This window comes from Mirounga leonina, unplaced genomic scaffold (assembly GCF_011800145.1).
Source record: "Mirounga leonina isolate KUSES-001 unplaced genomic scaffold, KU_Mleo_1.0 Mir_127, whole genome shotgun sequence".
In the NCBI taxonomy this organism is placed as follows: Eukaryota; Metazoa; Chordata; class Mammalia; order Carnivora; family Phocidae; genus Mirounga; species Mirounga leonina.
The window spans coordinates 61,268,200-61,281,627 of record NW_023270316.1 but is presented as its reverse complement, the minus strand read 5'-3'; the positions used below and the strand labels follow the sequence as shown (position 1 = coordinate 61,281,627).

The window sequence follows — 13,428 nt, the reverse complement described above, 5'->3', positions numbered from 1 at the left end:
GAGGGACAGGACTGCTAGCACGTTCCGGCAGCCCCGCAGTTGATGCTGCTGGCTGTTTCTTGTTTCTAATCTCAACTGTGCCTGCAAATGCTTTTCACTTGTTATCTGTCAACCTCTTGCGACTCCGTGAGCTTTGTGCTCCATCTCTGCCTTCCTTATTCTCAACAAATGACCTCTGTTCTTACTTCGAGAGAACTGACACCATTGTGTCTGGTTTTCTTCCACTTTCTGCCCACCTCGATGCACCTTCTTCCAAAATTTTATATAGATCTACAGTCTATTTTCACTTCCTCATCTAGTTTCAGGACGGGCTTGCTTTCTTTTCAAGGTCATCTTCTCTATGAGTACCCTTGACCTCTGCCCCTTCTTCTCTACCTATTCTGGAGCCCATACTGGTCATCTCTTTTCTCGCCTCCAGTCTTTTCCTCTCTGCAGGCTTCTCCCTTTTGGTTTATAAATTCATGCCATTTGCCTTCATTTTAAAATCTCTCCCATTACTTTGTGTCTCCCATTATTAGCTCTTGTACTATTTCTCCCTTCCCTTTCTTCTGAAAGAATCGTCTTCATTTGCATGTTTTTTACTCTCCCATTAGCTTTAAGGTTTTTCTTTTATTATCCTATCTGTTTATTGAACATAAAAGAAATGTATGCAGCCATATATGTAGTTATAAAGCATAATAAAATAGAGAATGCTTATGAACCTACCACCTGACCAAGAACGAGAATATTATCAGTGCCATGGCCATCTACCCATCTACCTGTTCCTTCTCTTGTGTCGCCCGTCACTCAGACGTAACCACCCTCCTCAGTTTTTTGTTTATTGTAACCCGGCTTTTGTTTTTGTTTTTGTAAAGTTTTATCACATATATATGAATGCCTGAACAATACATTATTGACTTTTGCTTGTTTCTGAGCTTTATAAAAATTCTATCATAATGTGTTTAGTCTTCTGGGATGAGCTTCTCTCATTAGACATTACATTAGGGAAGTTATCTATTTGTGTAATTTAAATAAAGATGTTTCATTTTTAATTCCAGTATAATTAACATACAGTGTTATGTTAGTTTCTGGTGTACAATATAGTGATTCCACAATTCTCTACATTCCTCAGTGCTCACCGTGATGAGTGTACTCTTAACCCCCTTCACCTATTTCACCCATCCCCCACCCAACTCCCCTGTGGCAACCATTAATTTGTTCTCTATATTTAAGAGTCTGTTTTTTTGTTTGTCTCTCTTTTTTCTTTGTTTTATTTTTTAAATTCCACATATGAGTGAAATCATTTGTCTTTCTCTGTCTTATTTCACTTAGCAATATACCTTCTAGATCTATCCGTATTGTTGCAAATGGCAAGATTTCATCTTTTTTATGGCTAATATTCCATTTTTTATATATACACAAATACACACCACATCTTTAATCCATTCATGTATGGATGGACCCTTGGTTTGCTTCCATATCTTGACTCTTGTAAATGATGCTACAGTAAACATAGGGGTGCATATCTGTTTTTGAATTAGTGTTTTAGTTTTCTAAAGGTAAATATCCAGTACTGGAATTACTGGATCATATGATAGTTCTATTTTTAATTTTTTTGAAGAACCTCCATACTATTCTCCACAGTGGTTGCACCAGTTTGCATTCCCGTCAACAATGCACGTGGGTTCCCCTTTCTCCACATCCTCACCTACACTTGTTGTTTCTTGTGTATTTGATTTTAGCCATTCTGACAGGTGTGAGGTGATAATCTTATTGTGGTTTTGATTTGCATTTCCCTGAAGATTAGTATTGTTGAGCATCTCTTCATGGGTCTTTTGGCCACCTGTATGTCTTTGAAAAAATCCTCAAGTTCTCTGCCCATTTTTAATTGGATTATTTGTTTTCTTGGTATTGAGTTGTGTAACTTCTTTATATGTTTTGGGTATGAGCCCTTTAGCAGTTACGTCATTTGCAAATATCTTCTCCCATTCAGTATGGTAGGTTGCTTTTTTGTTCTTTTGATGGTTTCTTTTGCTGTGCAGAAGCTTTTTATTTTGGTGTAGTTCCAGTAGTTTAATTCACTAGACGTGGCGTTTCTAAGATTCGTTGCTGTGCATTATGCCATTGTGGGAATATAGCATCATTTATCCTTTATCCTTGAAGGATATTGGGTGGTTTGTGGGCTTTTGTAGTTACGAGCCATCTCCTGGTGTAGACTGGCACTCTGTCCACTCTATCCACTTCTGTTCAAGTGTTTCACCACTTGTCTGGAACCTCTTTTGTTTAGGTTTCCATGAATGCCAAAGGCATATCCTCCCTGATTCTTCTTTTAATAGTCTCTCTACTACATTTTTTTTTAAAAAGCTTTATTGAGATATAATTCACAGATACATGCAATTATCAACAACAGTCAACTTTAGAATATTTTCATTACCTCAGAAAGAAACCCTACACCTTCAGCTATCACTGAAGCTGCCTCCCCATGATCCCCATGCCTAAGCAACTACTAGTCTACTTTCTAGCTCTTTAGATTTGCCTGTTGTGAAGATTTCATATAAACGGAATCTTTGTCTTGTTCCTGATCTTAGGGAAAAGCTTCCAGTCTTTAACCGTTAAGTATGATGTTGGCTGTGGGTTTTTCATAGATAGCCTTTATCATGTTGCAGAAGTTCCCTCCCAGTTCCTAGTTTCTTGAGTGTTTTTATCATGAAAGGATTTTGGATTTTGTCAAATGCTTTCTCTGTGTCTATTGGAATGACCATCTTTTGATTTTTATTCTATCCATGTGGTGCATTCCATTAACTGGTTTTGGATGTTAAGCCAGACTTTCATTCTTGGGACAAATCCCACTTGGTCGCAGCATGTAATCTTTGTATATGTTGCTGGATTGGGTTTCCTATAATATTGTTGAGGAATTTTCATGTCCATATTCACATGAGATAATGGTTTGCAGTTTTCTTGTGATGTCTTTGACTGGTTTTAGTATCAGGGTAATGCTGGCTTCATGCATAGAATGAGTTGAGAAGCGTTCCTTTGTCTTTTATTTTTGTTTGTTTTTTGGGGGAAGACTTTATTAAAATTTTGTATTTTCCTCAATCTTTGATGGCATTCAGTGTTGAAGCTGTTTGAACTTGGGCTTTTCTTCTTGGGAAGCTTTCCAGTTACTAATTCAAGATCTTGTTGAAGGTTGATTCAAATGGTCTATTTCTTCTTAAGTCAGTTTTGGTAGTTTTTCTTTCTAGAATTGGCCTATTGCATCCAAGATATCTAATTTATTGGCATACGATTGTTTCTAGTATTCCATTATAATCCTTCTTTAAGGTCAGTGATAATAAACCCCTCTTTCATTTCTGATTCTCTTACTTTGAGTCTTTTCTCCTTGTTTTCTTGGTCATTCTTGCTAAAGGTTTTATCAATTTTGTTGCTCTTTTCAAAGAATCAGCTTTTGGCTTCAACAATTTTCTGTATTTTTCTATTCTCTATTTAATTAATTTCTACTCTAATTTCTTATTCTCTTGTGTCATGGGTTGAACTGTGTCCCCTAAAAGATAGGTTAAAGTCCCAAGCCCTCGTACCTGTGAATGTCATCTTACATGGAAGTAGGGTCTTTGCAGGTGTAATTAGTTACATTAAGACGAAGACATACAGGATTCTGGTGGACCTTAAATCCGATTTCTGCTCTTCTTATAAGAATGTCGTTGAAGACGTAGAGAAGAGAAAACCATATGATTATAGAAACAGATTGGAGTGATGCTTCTATTAAACAAGAAATGCTAAGGATTGCCAGCAACCACCAGGAGGTGGGAGAGTGTCATGGGGCAGATTCTTCTTCAGAGCTCCAAAAAGGAAAATTTTGACTTCTAGCCACCAGAACTATGGGAAAATACATTTCTAATACTCAATTTGCAGTATTTTGTTACAGCAGTACTAGAACATTAATATAATTTCCTTCTGCTTCCTTAGGTTTAGTTTAGTCATCTTTTTCCAGTGTCTTAGGCAGAAGGTTGGGTTATTGATTTGAGATCCTTCTTCTTTCTTAATACAGGCATTGACAACTATCAGTTTCCCTTTAAGCACTGCTTTAGGTGCATCCCATAAATTTTGGTATGTTATGTCTTCATTTCATTTGTCTCAAAAGTATTTCCTGATCTTCCTTTCGATTTCTTCTTTGACCCACTGGTTATTTAGGAGTGTCCTGTTTAATTTCCACATATTTGTGAGTTTTCCCAGAGTTCTTTCTGGTACTGATTTCTGATTCCACTGTGGTTGAAGACCAGACTTTGCATTACTTCCACTGTTTTAAGTTTATTGAGATTTATTTAATGGCCTAGCATATGGTATATCCTGGAGAATGTTCCATGTGCACTTGAAAATGGTTCTGTTACGCTGTTCCCAGGTAGAGGGTTCTGTACATATCGGTGAGGTCTGGTTGGTTTATAGTGTTGTTCCTGTCTTCTATTTTGCAATTCTGATACCAGTTCCAGTGTGGGGGTTTTTTGTCTGCACACCAAGCAATTCTTGGGCCAGCTGGGTGTCCTACAATTTAACTTAATCCTTAAGTTATCTACTTGGAGATTGCATCAGATCCCACAGGTTCAGGGCTCAGTCCTACAAGACTACCCTCCTACCTGCCACTTCAGACACCATTTGTAAGTCCACGTTGTCACCTGTGCATCTGACTGACCAGCTATAGGATGGAGGTTCCAACAAGCCTCTCCTTTAATTAATTTGCTAGAGTGACTCACAGAACTCAGGGAAGCCAGATGGAAGTGCTATAGTGGGCAAGGTCTGAGAGAGAACTTTAATCTCACATCACTTAGAAAATTCCAAGGGCTTTAGGAGACCAAATATATATTTCTTTTTCTTTTTCTTTTTTTTTTAAGATTTTATTTATTTATTTGACAGAGAGAGAGAGAGCACAAGAAGGGGGAGTGGCAGGGAGAGGGAGAAGCAGGCTCCCACTGAGCAGGGAGCCCGATGTGGGACTTGATCCCAGGACCCTGGGATCATGACCTGAGCCGAATGCAGAGCTTAACCAACTGAACCACCCATGCACCCCCCAAATATGTATTTCTTATAAATCACAATATCACCTGTTTCCTTGTTGACACTCTGCACAGTTTTGTTCATTATTGAAAGTAGGTGTTGAAGTCTTCAACTGTCACTGGGAAATTGTCTTTTTTCTTTTCATTTCTGTCAGTTATTTTTGTCATGTATTTTATGTGCTATTATTAGATGTATATGTTTGTAATTTTTATATCTTCCTGTGGCAACTTTTATCATTATAAAATGTACCTTTTTGTTTCTGGTAACATTGTTTTAAAGTCTGTTTTGTTTATCAGCATAGCCACATCAGCTTTCTTACGGTTACTGTTTGCATGATACATCTTTTTCCATTCTTTTATTTTTAGTCCACTTGTGTCTTTGAATCTAAAGTTTATCAAACTTTCTGGATGTGTAGGCTATTTTTTTTTTCCCATTAAATTTGGGAAGTTTTCATTCACTATTTCTTCAAGTATTTTTCCTGTTCCTTTCTCTTGGTCTCTCATTACACATATGTTGGTGTGGGCAATGGTGTCTCAAATTTCTATGAGTGTAAACGAACCCAAGCCCGGCTGCCTGATGCGCAGCAAAGCCAATCACCAAGACAGGTTTGCAGCAAGGAAAGGGTTTATTTGAGAGGCAGACAAATGAGATGGGAGGGCAAGCCTCAAACCCACTTCCCTGAAGGGGGACAGAACAAGTTTTTTATAACCTTTAGGGGTTGAGATTATATACATATTGATGAAAAGGGCTGGGAAACTTCTGACTACTCATGAGGAATGATGCAGTGTGTGCACTGAGCAAACATGTATGTAACATATGTCCCATGTTCACTTTAGGGGTAGACAATGCCAGAATGAGACAAAATTCAGCCCCTGATGTCAGGACGTTATCTTAGGACAGGGAGAAGGGGTGTGGGCATGCTCCAAGGGCTGGTATAAACTGGAGGGGGTCTTGGGCTCCTTATCTTGGGTAAAGAAGGCAGGGCCTTGCTTGTTGCTAGGCTGGAACCACATCAGTTGACCTTGAGTCCAGGCTTCTGTGGAGACCACAAGTGGATTTGATAGTGGGGTCTGAAAAGACACAATAGCTGATTAGGGGGAAACAGTTCTCTGAGAAACAAGCTTTAAGCTTTCTGCTAGTTGCAACCTCATTAACCCTGTGGGGCTCAGTTTCTTGATTTTTGGGTTTTTTTTTTATGATTTTATTTATTTATTTGTCAGAGAGAGAGAGAGCACAAGCAGGGGGAGCTGGAGAGGGAGACCAGGCTCCCCCCTGAGCAGGGAGCCCAATGCATGGCTAGATCCCAGGACCCTGGGATCATGACCCGAGTCCAAGGCAGATGCTTAACTGACTGAGCCACCCAGGCACCCCTGTTTCATGAGGTTTTATTCAGTTTTCTTCATTCCTTTTTCCTCTCTGTTGTTAGATTGCATTATCTTTTTGATCTCTTCTTGCTGGCTAATTCTTTCAGTTCTCATCTACTGTTGGACCCAACTAGTGAATTTTCATTTCAATTACTATACTTTTCAACTCCAGAATTTCCATTTGGTTCTTTTTTATACTTCCTATTTCCTTATTGATATTCTCTATTTAATGCAACATTGTCATCATCCCTTTCTTTATTTAAAATGGTTTTAATGGTTTCTGTCTTTGTATATTAAATTCTACATCCAGTTGCAATCGCAGGCAGTTTTTGTTGGCTGCTTTGTTTCTCCCTGGTGTATGGATCATACTTTTCTCTTTCTCTGAATGTTTCAGAATTTTTTGGTAGAAACTGGACATTTTAGACAATTCTGGGTACTGCTGCTTCCTCACCACCACCGCCTTTTAATGGGATGTTCTCGAGCTCAGTGTTTTGAGATTTGTTCTGATCCCAGGCCTTCTCTCCATGGCTCTCTCCCCCTCACCACCCCTGCTACTCCAGCAAACTGGCCAGCCTATAGTTTATTTAGCCCATTGGTCCAATTGATCTACCAATCTCCTCCCAGTTGCCTTTCACCCAGGCAGAATTTCTGAGCCAAGGCTTGAGCTGGAAATGGGGACAATGTCACACTTCTCTCTGAGTGATTCTCCCTCTTCAGGAGCTGAGTGCTTGGGGAAGGGAATTCGCGGGGCCAAGGGGCAGGCAGTACCCTCAGTTCTGCTCAGTTTTCCTCTCTTGGTTTGGAACTACCACGTTATGAGTCTGGGCAAGGGCCGTTGGGGCCCCATATTCTGGGTGCACCATGCTCAAGGTAGAGCCATCGTACACCAGTGGGGACTAGATGGGAGAAGGGCACCTCTACCTCTTGGCTGCATTAGCCTACAACTTAGCCTCCACATCAGGATGAGATGGAGAGGGTGAGAGGTGCTGATGCCCTGCCTCTCCTGGGAAGAAAGCCCACTGACTGGTAGCTGGGTGGAGAGGGATCCCTGTGTTCTTGGCTGCACCAGTCAAGTGGACTTTCCACCTTGCTGAGTTCAGAGAGGGGAGGGAGTGTGGTCTTGATTCAAACAGCATAGACTCTTACTGTTCTTACCAAATTTTAGGAGGTGTTCTTGAATAAATGTTTCTTCATTTGCTATACGTCTTTAGGATCATTTCCCGAGCCTTTCCATGTTTGTTTGTTTGGTTTCTTTAAAATAATTTTCACCAGTTTCACTGGGGAGCTCATCTGCACAGCTTATACCGCCATGCCAGAAGTCCCTACCCTTCTACTGCATTTGACACTTGTATTAGAATTATGTTATGTTTGGCTATGGATAACAGAAAATCCAAAGCAATATGGCTGTTAGTGAAGTCTAGAGGCATGCGTCCCGGGTTGGTGTGGCATCTCCAAGGTCATGAGGGATGCAGACTTCTTTTCTCTCTGCTCTAGAAAGCTAGGATGCAGCTCCCATCTTCCTGATACCTCATGGCTTTAAGATGGCTGCCAAGACTCCAGCCCTCTAATCCATGTTACACACAGCATAAATGAGGAAGGAGTAAGGACCAACTTGCTCTTTTAGGGAGCCTTCTCAGGAGCCCTGACAAACAGCTTTTCCTTATATTTCCTTGGCCAGAACTTTGTGTCTGTTTTCAGCATTTTTAAATTAGAAGATTTTGTTGTGTAAAACTCCAGCTACTTACCTTGTCTTGGAAACTCTGGAGCCCAAGAGTAACTGCCTTATTTAGGTGGAGCATGTTAAAAAGAAAACCACAGGATCAAAATGGCATCACTTAGGTTAAGCCCCCAAGACTATAAACTAGGGTTTCATACCTAATTAATTGCAGTTTCAACCTCCTGCAGAAATACAACTCTTAATGGGTTAGTCAGGAGTTTTCTGATAAGCACCAATGAGGTAATCTGTCACATGGGTCTTCTCCATCCCCTAAAGGAAGATGAGGAAATCTGCATAGTAAGACCCTCTGCTCTAACCCCTAAGGGAAGGTGATCTTGCCTGAAACAATGTTTTCTCTTTCTTACAACTTTCATGCCCCACCCTCCTTCCCTTAAAATCTTCCATTTTGTACATCTCCTGGGAGCACCCCTCTGCTTGGTCAATGCGACGCTGCCCCATGCATGGATCGTTTAATAAAGCCAATTAAATCTTCAAATTTACTCAGTTGAATTTTGTTTTTTAACAAGGTCAGTGCCTGTTCTCAGTAGTAATTGAGTTTAGACTGTTGGCTTGGAGGGGGAAAGGAATAAGTAAGGGAGAAGAGAGCCAGGTTTGCATGGGGCACCTTCTGAATGTTGGATACTTGTTTGAAAGTTGAGCAGTCGTGTTTTATTTTACAGCAAGCAAATGTGTCAGTTGTTTTTGTTTTGTTTTCTCAGTCATTCATTCAGCAAATATTTACTGAGAAGCTTAAATAGAAGCGCTGCTGTAGTGCTGGGAATACAGTTGAATAAAGAAAACCGACAGGGGGTCCTGCACTTGTGAAACTTACATCCTGATGGAGGGACAGTCCGTAAACAAGTAAAATATATATTACTGTATCAGGTGGTAGTTGAGTACTCTGAAAAATAAGCAGGAAAGGACTATAGGGAGTGGGAGTGTTTGAAATATAAACAGGGTAGGGGCACCTGGGTGGCTCAGTCATTAAGCATCTGCCTTTGGCTCAGGTCATGATCCCAGGGTCCTGGGATCGAGCCCCGCATCGGGCTCCCTGCTCAGCGGGGAGCCTGCTTCTCCCTCTCCCACTCCCCCTGCTTGTGTTCCCTCACTCGCTGTGTCTCTCTCTGTCAAATAAATAAAATAAAATCTTAAAAAAAAAAGAAATATAAACAGGGTAATTAGGGGCAAGCCACAGAGAAGGTGACATTTGAGCAAAGACCTAAAGAAGGTGAGGAAGTGAGCCATCTGGATAAGGGGTGTTGGGAGAGGGTTGTTTTTAAGCCCCAGAGAGTGTGGGGTGGGGGGAGTCCCTGAGGCAGGGGCAAGCCTTGCTTTGTTGCAGAAACAGCAGGATTGGAATGGTTTTAGCTGAGTGAATGAGGGGTGAACAATGTGAGGATTGGCTGAAAAGCTTACTGCAGTCATCTGACTTCCCCTTAAGGGGGTTCTCTGGTTTTTGTGTTTAGAAGAGACTTTAGGGACCAAGAACGGAGGCCAGAGGTTACTTAGGGGGGTTGTTTGAATAGTGCAGGTGAGAGGTGCTGGTGGTTGGGACCAGGGCTATAGTGGGGGGTACTGAGAAGTGACTGGATGCCGGATGTATTTAAAGATGGAACTGACAGGATTTGCTGACCATCTACCTGCAGGTTTGAAAGGAGGAGGCTGTTCTTGTCAAGGGTTAATGCAAGTTTTCCCTGGGCAAGTGGAAGGACGGAGATGGGAGAGACTGGCAGAAGCAGGGAAGGGGCAGGATATTGGGAGCTCAGTTTTAGACAAGTTAACGTTCACGATGCATGTTAACTATCCAGCAGGAGATGGTGAGGCCCTTGGATCCTTCAGTGTGGAATTGGGAGTTACTGCGTATAAGGGGTATTGCTGCTGGACTGAATGAGCTCACCAAGGAATGAGTACAGACAGGGATGGGATCCAAGCAAGGGCTGAGCGGCGAGCCACTCACCTGATTGGAACTGAGGACTTTGGGGACTAGTAGGCTCCTGTGAAGGCCTCTGAGAAGGAGCTGTGTGTGTGTGTGGGTTGGGGGGGGAGGGTTGGAGGAAAACCAGGAGGGGGTGGGCGTTTGGGGCCCAACCTTGGACAGTTCTCCCTGCCGAGGGAAGGACTGATGTAGGTGGGCTGGTGGTTGAGATGTTAGCAGGCTCATCTGTGGAGACTGGGGATAGGGGCTAGGGAGTGGAGGTCAGAGGAGCAGCGGGGAGAGGTGGACGTGTGGCACGTCCTCCAGGAGAGCAGAGAGGGAGGGGACGAGGGAGCCGCACAGCCGGACTGCCGGCAGCAGCAAGGGCTCTTTCCAGGTTCCTGATCTTGAGGCAGCCTGGCTGTGTTGGGTCTCATCCGCATGTAGCTGGGAGCAGACAGACATGGAGTCCGTGGGGATGCAGACGGAACCAGAGCTGGAGTTGGGCCAGGTGGGCGTCCGATGACAAGGGCAGCCAAGGAAGTTGAGGTGCATATGATTAACCATGGAATGGAAACATTTCCTTTTATTCTGACAGGCTCAAGCACTTCTCTTTTTGGCCCTGTCCAGTCTCTTTATGATTTAGAACCATTGTAATTTTTTTCACTGTAGGCAGTCCAGCCGGGTTTTTCCTTTTTTTTTGTCTCCTGTTAGTAAGCTAATCTAAAAGTTGTGCCAAGGGGCGCCGGAGTGGCTCAGTCGTTAAGCGTCTGCCTTCGGCTCAGGTCATGATCCTGGAGTCCTGGGATCGAGCCCCGCATCGGGCCGCCTGCTCCACGGGGAGTCTGCTTCTCCCTCTCCCACTCCCCCTGCTTGTATTCCCTCTCTCGCTGTGTCTCTCTCTCTGTCAAATAAATAAAATATTAAAATAAAATAAAATAAAAGTTGTGCCAAGCCATTTCAGTCTCAGAAACCCCCAGTTCCTGGGGATGTGAGGAGCAGCCCCCCAGGCCTTCCCCCAGCAGGTCTTCCAGGGTAACTGGCCTGTGGCAACCCCTCCCACACCAGGCACCTAATGTTTGAAGGATTTCTTTTATACTTTAATACTGTCCTCTACTGTTCTCTCTTAACCTGCTAATGAACTCCTGAGGGCAAAAAGTGTCTCATGTCTTCTGATGTGCATAGCGCTTAAATGGTTGGCTTTCAGGCTCTAAATTATACTCATTAATGTTCCACCGCCGTTGTGAGGGATGGGCTGTTTGTGCTGCTCACGTTCTCTGTCTGGGAACCTTCTGGGCCACTGCTTCCCAGCCTGCGGCTTAGTGTCAGGTTCTGTCGTCCTGTCCTGTCACAGTATCCGTGGCTCCTCTGCCTGTCTTGGAGGACTGGCCCAGTGTTCTTTCTGAGAAGCCCCACCCAGGGTGAGCTGGTCATCTTTGTCAAGTGCTGAAATATTGGAAACAGATGTCTCCCTTCCACATAAGGTCGTCGGTCTCGGGGGCTTGTGGAAACTGAGCTGCCCATCTGCCTTTGGGCCTGGGCCCCTCAGGTTGCAAAAGGATTGGTTAGGATACCAAAGGGATTTTTATTTTTATACAAAAAAGATCCCCAGAGACTGGGAAGGTGGGTAAGATGAATTTATTTTGGAGAATAGCTGATATAATTTGCACCTGTGGGAGGCAAGATAATTTAGTGTGAGGAGACCTTTGAAGACCTGTAGTTCTAGAAGGAATATGTGAGAGCCAAATTTGCCCTTGCACTGGGGCGAGGAGGACAAAACCCACCATGAAATCCTAGGTAGAAAGCACATAGGGATCTGTCTGTACTTCATCTCAGTGAGCGTATATATAACATCCGGGGAATGATGTTTGTTCATCTCTGTGTCAGGGAACACGTAAGAACCTTGTCTGCCAGAGGCTTACAGTGTCTCAGGGTGCTGGGAGCGTGCTAGGCATCAGGAACCAGTGTTGGCTGATCTGGAGGCAGCCTCTGTGGAGGGAGAAGACTTGGTCCCCAGTTACAGTGGAGGCTCAGTACGTGCCAGGCCTGTGGTGTTGACGTTGGTGGCACTGGAATTCAGATAAGGGACAGAGCCCCACTAGTATGAATGGAGGCCACACTGAGAGCAGGACTTAAAGGATAAGGAGGATTAGCTGGGCAAAGGAGGGGAGCCCAGGGGTCAGGTGTGAGGAAAGGGGGAGGTGCCGGAAAGAAGAGTTTGAACCAGTTCTCAGTCTGGGAAAGTGGTTCATGCTTTGGCTGTTTTGCAGGTCCCTTAGACTCTGTGGGAACAGATTTCCACCCCAGACATGCTTCTCCCCATTCCTCCTCATCTCTGCCAAACTGGAAAGGGCAGTGTCCCCCGCAGGTCCTCTCAAGGCCGCTGGATGGCTGAGCCTGGAGGGCCCCCTCATTTGTTTAATCCTACCCTGCATTCATTTTCTCTGCTCCTTGTAACCCTATAGGTTCCCCCCCCGCCCCGGAATCTTCATTCTCATGCCTGCCCAAACCATATTTCTAAATCACAAATATGAATCATGTCCTTTGCGTTAAAAACTGGTGATTCTCCACTGTCCACAGGACAAAGTCTAAACTTCAGGCCTGTTATAACCTGGCCCCAGCCTCCTTTTTCTGGCTGTGTTCTGGGTCTGAGTGGCCATTTAGGAGAAGTAAAAATATTTTACAGTAAAGTATTCAAATTTTCTATAGTTCATGGTGCTAAAAGCACTTGGGATGTATGATGCCAACAAATTTTCCTTACTAACCATTCAAAGCTGCAACACAGAAACGTTTATATCTATAATGATCCCCTATCGCCAAGGAAAAATTGAAATCTGGTTAGTAACTCATATTTTAAAAGACAGAAGAAGGGACACCTGGGTGGCTCAGTCAGTTAAGCGTCTGCCTTCGGCTCAGGTCATGATCCTGGGGTCCTGGGATCGAGTCCCGCCTTGGGCTCCCTGCTCAGCGGGAAGCCTGCTTCTCCCTCTGCTTGTGCTCTTTCTGTCAAATAAATAAAATCTTAAAAAAAAAAAAAAAAGACAGAAGAAAGATAAACGGCACCTTTGGGGAAGGATTTCTACCCAAAATGACAAAAATTTTTTAAAAATCTATGCTTAAAAGCTAAGCCTCAGGGGCGCCTGGGTGGTTCAGTTGGTTTAAGCAACTGCCTTCGGCTCAGGTCATGATCCCAGGGTCCTGGGATCGAGTCCCACATCGGGCTCCCTGCTCCTCGGGTTGCCTGCTTCTCCCTCTCCCTCTGCTGGTCCCCCTGCTTGTGCTCTCTCTCTCTCTCTCTCTGTGTCAAATAAATAAATAAAATCTTAAAAAAAAAAAAAAGATGAGCTTCAGATATCCGGAGAACATACGATGCACACAAAGGAACTCTGAGGTGGTCGCAGGCACAC

At 43.4% G+C, this 13,428-nt stretch overlaps 1 protein-coding gene across 2 annotated transcripts in view; it reads left to right on the top strand.

Moving 5' to 3' along the window:
- Positions 1-13,428, top strand: part of ATP7B (ATPase copper transporting beta) — a 72,405-nt gene that overhangs the window by 5,387 nt on the left and 53,590 nt on the right. The window lies entirely within an intron of this gene.